The sequence below is a fragment of the Mugil cephalus genome, chromosome 16 (assembly GCF_022458985.1).
Source record: "Mugil cephalus isolate CIBA_MC_2020 chromosome 16, CIBA_Mcephalus_1.1, whole genome shotgun sequence".
NCBI lineage: Eukaryota > Metazoa > Chordata > Actinopteri > Mugiliformes > Mugilidae > Mugil > Mugil cephalus.
Window position 1 is genome coordinate 18,075,831 of NC_061785.1, and position 12,514 is coordinate 18,088,344.

Below are 12,514 nucleotides of genomic sequence, written 5' to 3' on the forward strand. Positions count from 1 at the left end.
TTTCTTTACATACATACATATATATCAATTACTAAAATGCTTTTAAGACAGCATCAATTCCAGGTACACTTGCACAGCTTTTGGTTTCCTCAAATCTTTCTGTCTCTTCATGTAATCCCAGACACACTTGATGCTCTGTGGGGGCCATGCTATCACTTCCAGGACTTCTTGTTCTTCTTTACGAACACGAACAATTCCTAATGACTTTTGGCTCTAAGTTTGGGGTCTGAAATGCTACAGAATAAATTTGGGACCAGTCACACGCCTCCCTGATGGTACTGCATGATGGATAAGTTTCTGCCTGTATTTTTCAGCACTGAGGACACCATTAATCCTGACCAAATCCCCAACTCTATTAGTAGAAATGCAGCCCTAAACTTGCAAGAAACCTCCACCATGCTCCACTGTTGCCTGCAGACACTTATTTTTGTACCGCTCTCCCGACCTTCGGTGAACAACCTGCCTTCTGCTACAGACAAATATTTCAAATTTTGACTCATCAGTCCAGAGCACCTGCTGCCATTTTTCTGCACCCCAGTTCCTATGTTTTCGTGCATAGTTGAGTCTCTGGGCATTGTTTCCATGTCAGAGGGATGGATTTTTGGCTGCAGCTCTTCCATGAAGAGACTCTTCTGGCCAGACTTCTCCAGACAGTAGATGGGTTCCTGGGTTCCACTGGTTTCCTGCCAGTTCTGGGCCGATGGCACTGCTGGACATCTTCCATTTTCGAAGGGAAATAAGCTTGATGTCTTTTTCTGACCACTGCATCTAGACTCCTACAAAATCTGACTTTGTGCAAGTGTACCTATAAGGATTGATACTGGTTTGAAGGCAAAGGGTAGTAACACCAAATATTGGTGTATTAGTACTGATGGGTATGTCTACTGGTTGGGGAGATAAAATCGGTTATCGATGCTATATTGATGCAGAGGTTTCCGAGCAAGGCGGCAAAGTGTAGCCTAATCCATAGTTTGCGGTTGTAGCAAGCTCAGACTATGTAGGTTCATCCCAGAGTGTTCTGAGGAACGGGGATTGAGGCCATCAAGGCATTTCTAATGGATTATATAAAGCTCGGTCTCTTACCGGTGCTTTCCAAACATTTATTCATCATAATCCTTTGTGCTCCTTTGAGCACAACACAAAGATTCCTGAGGTGTATTCTTCACACACACACACACCATCACATTGCAATGTGATCAAATGCAGTAGCCGAGAGTTTCAATTAAGGCCTCACACACAGCATTAAGGGAAGCCACTTTCAGTTATTCATAGGGATGTTTCGATCAAGTTTATCGATCCAATATCGATCTTTTAATATTCGGTATCAACTGACCTGAGTTCCGACCCAATCTAAAACAAAAGAAAATGTCCTTTCCTGCAGATTCATAGGTTTTTCTTATCTTACTTTATTTGTGCTTGTATGGTGCATACATGATCTAGGAGAGGAATAATGCTGTCAAAGCTAATGCATGATGTGATGCTGTCTCTAGGAAGCAGTTTTGAACATAGTGTTTAGTGTTTGTTGTTGCTTCAGTGCTTCAGCACGAAAATGTAATTTTATTGAAACATTACCTCCTTCAGTGAAACACAATAAATCACCGTGGGACTTCTGTTAAGCAAAAAAACTGAAAAGGCTGAACAGCAGTCCAACACTATTCGTTGTTTCCAGTGCTCGTAACATATGGCATTAAAGGATCAGGATGCTAAATAATGATTTATGATTTGGTTTGGCTTTTTAACGCAACTCCATCGGACAGCAAGCACCAAAGAATTATCATTCAGTTAACACTTGTGTCTCATGGAAGACGGAAATCAGGGCAACAGAAGCATTCATAAATGCCCGAACGCCAACTGACAGTTCTTATTAGCACACTCTTTGAACTGGTTATTTATGTACTGAACTCTTAAGGAGGCAGAATGCAATGACTAAAAGAATAAAAAAAAAAATTTAAAAATCAGCAACTGACTGCCAATCACCGCTAGCCAATGAATTCATCCGATTACTAACCATAGAAAACATGTTAGGCAGAGTTTTGCTGTTGGCTAAACAGAACGGAACATAGATTGTCAGTGTCTTTTATGTCATGAATGATGAGAGTTGTCTAGATCCTTTCCAAAAGACACATGCATATTTTGTTCCATTTTGACAATACAAAAATATACAAGCCACAAACTTTCAAAAAATGCAGCATTTGTTTTATGAAGAAAAACACAAATGCTGAAAAACTGTAAATGTTATCTGGGGGTAAATAGGTACCAGGCATCATTAACTAGAACAGAAAATAACCAATGTGTGAATTGGCAACTGACACCAAGTCGAGTAGGCATTGACTAGGAATGGCTGACGCGTACAAATGAGCAATTCTCCAGAAATCACCCTGGAACACGAAGCAGAGAAGCCTCCTGGAACACAGTCAACACATTTCACACACGCAGGGCCTGGAAACAACACGCTTGGGGCTTCCACCTTCATTTAGATGAAAATGGACCTCCTCGAGAGGAAATAAAGCCATTTTTAACTCCCCCTCTCGCTACGAGTCGCCCTCCCATAATATGCCCAGTCAATGGACTGTGGGTCTATTCAACTGCAGGCAGCCCACAGCACAGCCATAAATAATGTAGGGCAGCTCACATGAAACCCTAATCACCATTGTGCTGTCACCCAACAGAGAAGATTGCTTGTTTAATTTACTGCGCCGCATCTGTCTCAGTTCTGCCCAATTTAGTTTCACAATTTCAATGGGCTAGTACTCCAGGTATTTATCAATATGCTTTTCACCCGGTGCCATGAATCAGTACGAATGTGACGTTCATGTATCTAAGTCTGAGCGAGAGTGTGTGATTCTTTTTGTGCAGACGCCTTTTTTAGCCGAAGATGTGTATGTGCGCCACGAAGACCAAAACAAGAAAGCTGCAGCTTGTGCAACAATAAAGTCTGGCTGAGGAGACGCCATCAACACTCAATAACCAGAGCTCATTATTGGCCATATACAACGTACTTCATTACATTACTGTTCCATTAGCATGAAGACATTTGCATATTCCAGTCACCTCTTTACAGCGGCTGTTGATCATAAATGGCAGCCATATGCTGCCTGGTGCGCCATATTACAGAATTATTACTGCGACACAAAAAGCCTAGAAAAATGGAAATTGCATTGACACGAAATGAAATGCAAAACCAATCAAAGCATCCGCCATTATTGATAGTGTCTCACAGACTCACTGACGCAGTGAGTATCATTTACAACCACAGGTTATGCTGTCTCGCTGACAAAAATCTGGAGGCTGAGGCCTTGTGCGCTGGGCTGGGTGCATTTCTAAGATTCCTCGCATGTACTGTTTATTTATGTATAAACTACCAACACATGAAACATCTCTGCAGCTTTTTCGGGGAGACGAATTGCTGCTCTATAAATCTACACAAAGGTGCATGGAAATTAGTCTGTAATCATGTCTTGCTGCACTCTTTACAATGTATTTCTGTCTACTCCTTCACAGCAGTCTGATCCGTTCTGTACTGCAGTCTTTCTGCAGGACAGTGATTTGGTGGGATGGCTCTCTACACTTGGTCTGGCTGCGCTGCGATGGCAGCCCACAGAGACAAATAAGTAGCAGCAGCTCACTAGCTTCACAGACTTGGCACAAGTCAAGGCAGCAGAGCAGTAAGATAACGATGCTATGTGTTGAGCCACTTACAAGGAGCTAGCTGTTCGATGTAGCGGCAGCAGGAGTGGTATCATCTTTGTTCAGGACCATTATCTCTTCCACTGTGGTGTTCTCGTCTCACTGATAAATGTGGCCGAGCAACTGGAGCTAATGTGCAAGCAGCTGCAATCACAGCAGCTGGGTAATACACTGTCAGCGGCCACATACACCCACACAGGATGCACAACAGAGGGAATTTGTTCCACTGGAATCAGTGTTAAGATGCACTGGCTTGTATCTGAAACTGGACATGGTCAGCGCACAGAAGTCTCACATGTTGTGCTTTTTATATAGTCAAATGAGAATGACACAGTCTAGTGGCTTAGTTAGAAAGCTGAGGTTCGTCTTGATGATTTGCTACTTTTCCAGAGCGCATGTTTAAACTCAATGTCGTACATATCTCGGACAACCGAGGCTTCTGAAGATGTAGCCTTGGAGTTGTGTTATTTTACCGAGCACATTAATTGAGATACTAATCTGCAGATCAGTCAGAATGAAAAATAATAAAGTTGCAGCCCTAATCTGGAGCTAATCGGTGTGACAGGTCTCTGTGTATTTTCCCTGTCCGGCATCTAAGCCTTCTTGTTGCAATTTTCTACCGTCAAACCGTTTAAAATCACACCAGTATTAACAGGGACAACGTGAAAATGACAGATCGTGTTATTCTGAACATGCAATCAAAAATCGGTACAACCGACAGGAGACGCGGCGAAGGCACAGAGAAGCACTGGTATTATCAAGGAGCACTTAAGGACAGATTGGTTAGTCAGACATCTGTGTAAGTGACACCGGCTATCTAGCTAGCTGTCTGACTCATGGCAGCAGAGGGTTAACTTGGCAGCTCAGCTGTACGGCGCGGCTCTAAAAGGAATATTAACAGCATGTCCCTCAGCGCAGACTGAGAGAGAGCAACAGGGGGAAAGGAGGATGGAGAGAAGAAGAGAAGTGGAGAAAAGGCAAGGAGCAAAAGGGGTGGGTGTGCGAATCCAATTTCCAGTGACAGTGTGCTCAGGATCACTGTTTCAGTGAAAGAACATATCATCTGTCAAAGTTAATGGCAGTGTCCTGGGGAAAATGAAGGAAAATAGAATGAAGACCATTCATTAAGAAGGTGGGGGATGGGGGGGCGTGCCGAAGCCGTTGGAGTGCTACACTGTCTCTGCGGGAAAATAAATATATACACAAGCTATTATTTGTGCATTTACAAGGTAGCGGTACAGCCACAGTCACGAGCTGGTTCTCATGCTGCAGAGATAGTGTTAGCGCAGAAGAGGCTCAAGCACAGAGCTATCACCAGGAATGAAGAGGTCATCCCGGCTACACGGTCGGACGGCTGGCAGACCGGCCAACAGGCCCCGGACAGCCTGTCTCTCGCTCAGAGCTGTGGATGTACTCAGTGGAAGCAATTGATACCATTGTTTTATGAAGAGGAGGGTGGAGGGGGATTAAGAATTAACAATAGGACCCTTTCACTAGAAATGTCAGCCATCACGCCGGGGGACTGTCCGACTGGGCAGAGATGCTTTTGTAAAAAGCCAAGGTAGAAAATGAATGTGGAAAATAGTATGAAATTCTGTGACGAGGGCAGCGAAATGCTGTGACATAGGCCAAAGCGTTCACATGCCAACTGGTCGAAAAGCAATCTCAAACATGGGACGGCAGGCTATGGGAAAACTTAGCAACACGGATCATGTGACACCGTGTCCAACAGAAACGCAACACTTTCAATCTACTGTTGTGTGATCTGGAATATCTGTTTGCTAAACACATGCAGCGCTACAGCTAAACACATCAATGATTTCAAGGTCTAATAAAACAATCTGAAGCTTGAAACACATTCCAAATCAATAACCAGGATAAAAGGTTATATGGGTCTTTAGCTCACCCTCATTAGGAAAAAAGGAGACAAACGTGGCCTGATTCTTCAGGCAAATTAACATGGTGAGGAACCTAAAATATCCATTCTGGGACATTTTATTATGAGACTATACAACAGAGAGACACAAAGTTCTTTCTCTGAGTGCTTTGATAACCCCGCTGGCCTTGGACCTCTTTGAAAATCTCACTCTGAAGGTTTGAGGTGAATACAAAGAGCAGGTTGAAGTGAGGTACCCTGCCGCTTTAAGGCTGGGATGAAACCAAGTTATTCTACCACTCTGACCTAATTGCTCTCTCGCTCTCCCAACATGAACACTGGGAGCTGTGCACTCTGACACGTAAAGATTATTTAATACCATCAAAGCCATAAAAAGAGGAATAAAGGGAGGCAGAGCAGAGGGGGGAGTGAGTTAACCCTCGCGTGGCAGGCAGGGCCAGTTTGTTACGTTGAAAGAACAGAAAGAGAATCAGTATGCAAAAGCAGGCCTGTCTTAACTGCTGCTGGCCAACGTGAGTGGAGCTCCCACATCACAGCAGCCCCACTCCCCACCCCCTCGAAAAAAAAATAAAAATCCCACTCTAGCTTCAACTACACTCTCCTGATATCGGCTCCCACCCTTCTTCTCTCCCGCTTTTCCCACACTCGCCCCAGTCCCTAAGGCAATGACTACGTCATTGGGCACCACAGCAAAACCACTGTAATATCCCAATTTATTTCTACTTATTCCGACAGACTCCGGGCCTGTTTCATTTGGGTCAAGGCTGGTTTTATTACTCTAAAGCCACACTGCAGGGCTCTGGACTCCGGTTTAAGGAAATAACTGTTCAGATGAGATGTTTTGTGTTGACAAACTGAAGTAGTGAAAACCAACAGATCAAAACAAATTCTAAGAATGACATCCGCCTCGCTGGTTTTTCCCATTTACACAGCGAGCGAAACTCTAATTCTGCACAGTGGTTTCTACTTTAAGTGCTTCCTACTCTCACAACGGACTTGACTAACAGTCAAACCTGGCAGCGAGTGGGTGGGACGGAGTAGAGGTGTTTACCGTTAAGTAAGCACTGGGTGACATCTCCAGGGTGCCCTGCCATTGTAGGGAGCATATCTCATCCGTCAGTGCCTGATGAGTTTGTACAGCGCAGCCACAGCCTCGTGAGTCAGCCTGGCCTGTCAACATCAGGCAAACAGGCTCCTGTGGCGAGCGTGTGCATAGACCACGACAGACCAAACTAAACCAAACCACCTGACACACTAACATGCTACTCAAAAAAGCGAGGTCCGAAGCCAAATTTAACCAAGAGAGCATCTCTAAAGAAATTTTTTTTTGCAAGGTTTTCAGTTTAATACAAGACAAAATACAAGGAAGAGAAATATACAACTAAGGTATATAATTTGGTAAGAAGCCAATATTAGAAAAACCTGACAGGTAAAGCATCCTAATTCCATACCCTGCACGTAAATATCACTAAATACGAACGTTTCAAATTCATTTGTTCATTTCTTCCACAGTTGATGAGCAAAACCAACAACAAATGTAACAAATAAAATTCACACAGCCAGGAGTTATTGAGCAAAACCAACAACAAATGTAACAAATAAAATTCACACAGCCAGGAGTTATTGACTCACTACTAAAAAAAAAAAAAAAAATCCTTTCAGTGTTTTTCACACCCGACTTTACAATTTGCAGAGAAAAGAAAAGAGAGGGAAACACTGAGGGGGTGGGGGGAGGTGAAGAGGCAAACCGAGCATGCCGCTGCCGCGACTCGATGATACATTTAGTACCATGTGAAACTGAGGCATGCGAGACCTTTGACTGGCACTGTTCACATGAGAAGGCAACCAACTTCCCGTTCACGCTTGTCTGTTTGACGGTATCACAGACAAAAACACTCCTGTTCACCACCGCATTTACATACAAAAGTTTAAACGTTCAATATGAAAACCTTCCCAAAGTCTTCACCTTTCTCTCACCATACAGAAATAGATGGATCAAATTCAGGTAGACCTGAATGTGAGATTTACTCGTGGGTGCCAACATCAAACCTTTTCAGACAACCTCACAGTTTATACAGTTCTCATTCAATCTAAAAATGATTTGTCTCTCACCACTGAACAACAAATGTATTCCTTCCACAATAAAGTCACATGGTGGTCGTGTTGACTGCTGTCCGTGGTGAATTGAGGACACGACCTTTGTCATTATCTCAGACCTGAAGTGTTAATATATGACATTAATGTATAATGCAGACATCAAACATTTCAGATTACCTAGCAGCTTATCAGAAACTATGCAGCAGCAAAGTCTGGTGTGTACGTGTACGGTAATCAGTGGTGAGAGACCTTTTTTGCAGCTTGTGTAGAGAGAAAAGTTAAGATCACAGCAATAATCTTCTATCATTACATAATTTGCAGTTGTACAACTGCTTGACAGCAATCTGACACTTCAGCGTATTCTGATGGGTCTGGCACGGAATCAGTTGCTGCAAGACAGTCGATTAAGACATTTACATCAGAAGTTCTTGTCATAATCATATGTGACAGTTCAGTGGGAAGGGGAAAAAAAAACTTTCTTGAATGTTGCCCAAGCCTTTCCAATTAAGACAAGGGCACAACATTTAACTGTGAATCACACTACGAGAGAAGGTGACAGGGTGGGAAAACCCTCAGATGCAACAGATTTCCCACTGAGTGACTCTTCCTCTAATGCGTCTTGCTATGAATGTCAAAGGAAAGGTCGGGTATCGTTTTCTTGCACCACCAAACCAAAAAAAAAAAAAAAACAATAACAATAATCAGCCTGCGCGCTGCCAAAGCAGCAGAGCACCAGGGAGGCCTCATTAAACCTGCGGTATCATAAAATATCATTCAACAAATTACACTGTGCCAAGTGAGTAAGGTGCAAAGACTTAGTCAAACAAAAGGAGGTGCCTAGAAAATACACGGAGCAGACTTAAACAGAGGGTAATGAGCGCTGCAATCTGATGTTTTTACAAGACAACGTTTTACAACACAACACTGCAGGTTTCTGGCGCTGCGGGGTAAAACGCTGTAGCAGTCCTGACATTTCATTTGAGGAGATGCAGACACCTCAAATCGCCACATTATGGTGACAGGTGATAATCGAGGGTGTTAACATATCGGAGAAGATGCCTGTCAGTTTGCAGAGGTACTTAAATGTTGCTTTTGTGTGTGTGTGTGTGTGTGTGTGTGTGTGTGTGTGTGTGTGTGTGTGTGTGTGTGTGTGTTTTGTGATAGGCGTCGGGGTGGGTCACCAAGTTTCCAGCTCATTACGGAGAGGACATCAGAAAGAATGCAAGCGGTGGTTGGGCCACATCTCCCTCTCTGTCTTTTGTCTGCAAGCCTCCCATTCATTTTACGCCGAGGTAGCGAACCTCTGATGAGATCAGTATTAATTATGCACTCGGGCAAAGTTTAGCACCCGACTAAGTTGCCCAACGACACAGGTGAAAATACGCGGTGAAGAAAAACACACGTCACTTCGCATTCCGTTGTCCCGGCGTTGTAACAACAGTAGCTCTCTTCGTATGGCTCAGGCGCAAAACATTACACAACAACTACACGTTTGCACACTTTTCGGTAGCGCCGAGCTAAACTGTTAGCGGCGTGGCTATGCTAATTGCCTTTAAAGGAACTGTCAGAGCTGAAATATATATAAATATATATATAAACCTACAGGGAGAAGCAAAGACACGCTAGCCTTGCATGCTAACAGACCTGAAAGACGTCGTTTTTCACTCATGTAATATCGCATTAACTAACACAAACATGGCTTATTTTCGACCGCATGCTAAAGTGGCCAACTTGACAGGAGTTTCCACTGACAGTTACACGTTTCTGAGAACGGACGTCTCAAAAGCCGTCACACCCGTGCACATTACAACCGTAGCCACGACGCATTGAAACGCCTCCAGGTGAAAGGGCTCCGGTTTGACACCGCGCCCGGTTAAAAACCTCGGACAGAGGGTCGAAGCCGGACGCACGCTGTCAAATGTTGACAAGCTGTCAATGACAAGCCTATGGTAATACCTGGGACCTGTTGACTCCTCCTCCCGCTCCCCTCGGACTGCTGCTGGAAGTTGAGCCGCGCAGCTGTGGCTCTCCGCGGCGGCGGCTACGGCGGCGGTGGCTTTTTCAAAGTTTCTCTGCCCGCTCTCGAATCTCCGAACGGCGGGCAGCCGCGAGCGCCAGGCTGAAATGGCCTCCCCTCCTCCCGGGGCGAACCGTAGGTAAGAGGCGGCGAGTCGCTTTCAGAGAGCAGGCAAGTTTGGCACGGCTCTCGCGGAGGCAACCATCGCAGTCACGTTCTATGGCTGTGAAATCCAACACCAGCCCTGGCCACGCCCCTTTCCTTTTATGGGGGGGCCAGTCCTCAAAAGTGGATGTCCTGCTCGCTCCAGATGTGCCGTGTGCTGTGCTGAAATGAAGCGAAGCAACAAGAAAACTGCACCATGTTGCATTTTTAATGGGTTTCCTATAGCTTATTTATGCTTCAGTAAAATGCAAAAAAAAAAAAAAAAAGACTACTTTCCCTTTTCTCTATTTTCAGCCTGGAGTCCAAAGGGCCAGCTTCAAGTGTTGCAAAACTTTATACTTAACCTTTAATATGTGGTTATAGTCAGCCCTGTCTCCAGTGGTGATTATGTAACTGGTCATATTTTTTTTTTAAAAAAAGAGATGCAACGAATCGCAAGTTTGCAACACAATTACTGATACTTAATGTAAGAAGTCAAAGAAATACTGTAAAAATGCAACACAATTTTATACAAAAGCCTCAAAGCATGTGGAGTTTTGCCCCTTGCCGCCCAGAAACAAAAATGTGCATTAAAAAGGAAAACAAAATATCCATTTAGTAAAAATATAAGGTACATTTTTTACAGTCAATAATAATGGCTTTGCACTAAATTTAATTTGCTATTTTACAGGAAACCCCTGTGGGAAATCCAGCCATTAGCGTTTACCCTTTTTGTTCACTCTACAGACCAGAAAAGCTGTGGAGTCTCCTCATTTTGTTAAAATATATATCTTTTGCATAAAAATTTTAACAATCTGGCCCCTCCTCCGTTGCGTGACTGTGCCTCCGTGTCCTGCTGAGAGAACACCATTAAAGCCTCTAAAATATCTTCCATCGCAGGTTGTACCGTACCGCTTTTGTCACACTGCATTTGGGCAGTCAGCCTCTTCTGTGTAATCCACCACACCAGAGGAACGCTGCGGCGGATCACACAAAGTGGCGCCGGTACGGCTTTAAAGCCGAGCTATGCGTTTGTCTAAAATGACAGAATTTCTGACAGAAATGCATGTTTTAAAAATAAGTAAATAAGTGTAGGTTTACCAATCCAGCACAGTAATGTCTGACAAATATAAACTTAATGAGCTTTTAGTTCAAAGAATACGTCCTCAAAATGAGCACTCTTAATCTTAATTAAGGTGTTGGTCTGCTCACAAAAGGTGGTCTTACTTTCCACATTTTACTGGGTAAGCAAGATATACACAATAACCTACACAGTATCATTATAGAATAATTGTCGTTTTCAGCCTGCATAAAGAAGTAGCAGGTGCTAAGAAACTCTTGCGGCCATGAGCATGTTTGGGTGCCTGGGGAAAGCACGGCTTCTCTTCTATCTCTCAGATGTGACTGCTACATTCAATAGCTTTCCACTCTAAAAAGTAAAGTTTTTGTGACAAGCGGTAGATGCCAAACCCCTTGTCTCATATGATTGGACAAAAGGCCACAAGACAGCTCGTGACATGTTTCGCCTCAGCAGTGGCTTCTCGATTGCCTTTCATGTTTCCCTGGGAGCTGCCGCGCAGAGAGCGCGCTAGCGTCGCTGTCCTCCTTGTTTCCCCCAGCTGCCTTTAAGGCTTTCTTGCACAAAAGCCGTGAGTGGCGCTAAACTGTGTCAGTTGTCACACATCACCACACGAGTGAGGAATGCGCCGCTGAGGGGGCTGGTTGGGACATGGGACACGGAGGCATGCGAGGTTGCCACGGACTGAAGGAGTCGTCAAATGCTAAAAGTATGCACTGGTGGAAGTAGCTGCTGTCATAACAGAATGGTTGAAGAGATGGAGCTGTCTCATTCCACTGCCTTCTGACAGGTGGAGCCGGGGGCCCGCCATGCATGTGGATAGCATGTGTTCATGTAGACTAGATGGACTCACCCTTGTTCTCTCAACTGCAGTGCGGGGATTTGTATTTCGGAGCACTGTGCTTCCTCTACATATCTCTAGGTTGCATAGTGAGGCCTCTGGGGTCTTCTTAGCCCAGCTGCATCCTCCCCTCGTAGCCAGGTTTACACTGGAAGTTACTGGAGCTGAATCTTAACAATTCTCCATTCTAGTCTAGCTAGCCACTACTCTGCAACCCATTAATGGACTGCTTATAGAGACAATGTACTACACAGCCTGAAGGACACGTGAAAAGCTTTGTGTTGCATGTGCCATTGAAATCTTTACATAGCCTCCCTCTATGCAAGAAGACATTCGGATTGTCTGTCTTGACACAGCGGCTTGTAAGGCATATGCATCAACTTGCTCTCTGCTTACTGTACAGGCACGGAAAATCAGAATTTGGACACGCTTCGAAGATCCAAGATGTCCAACCCTACTTTCAACATTTTCAAAGCGTAGCAGAGTATGACAGATGAGCCTGACAGTGGCTTGAAGGATTAAGTACAGTGCGCATGCAGCAGTTGCATATCTAAGGTTCTGGTTTGTAGGACATTTACTGTAGACGTTTGGTGTTTCAGGTTGGGAAAGATCAACTCCTTTAGCCCCCAGACCAGAGGATAAAGAAGGGGCAGAGGGCAAAGAAAAGGAGACTGGAGGTTGGAAACATGCTCAAACAAAACCCATCAAATAGCGCCATCAATGCTAATTGTTCGTCAAGTTGTTTGTTCAACC

General features: G+C 44.3%; 1 protein-coding gene across 2 annotated transcripts in view; it reads right to left on the reverse strand.

Annotated features, from left to right (window-relative positions):
* The window catches only part of raraa (retinoic acid receptor, alpha a), a 139,754-nt gene extending 129,831 nt beyond the window's left edge, over positions 1-9,923 (reverse strand). For both annotated transcript variants that reach the window (XM_047608220.1, XM_047608221.1), the window contains exon 1: positions 9,638-9,923. The gene's annotated coding sequence lies outside the window, so the exon portion shown is untranslated. The remainder of the gene's footprint in view (positions 1-9,637) is intronic.
* Positions 9,924-12,514: the final 2,591 nt, after the last annotated feature.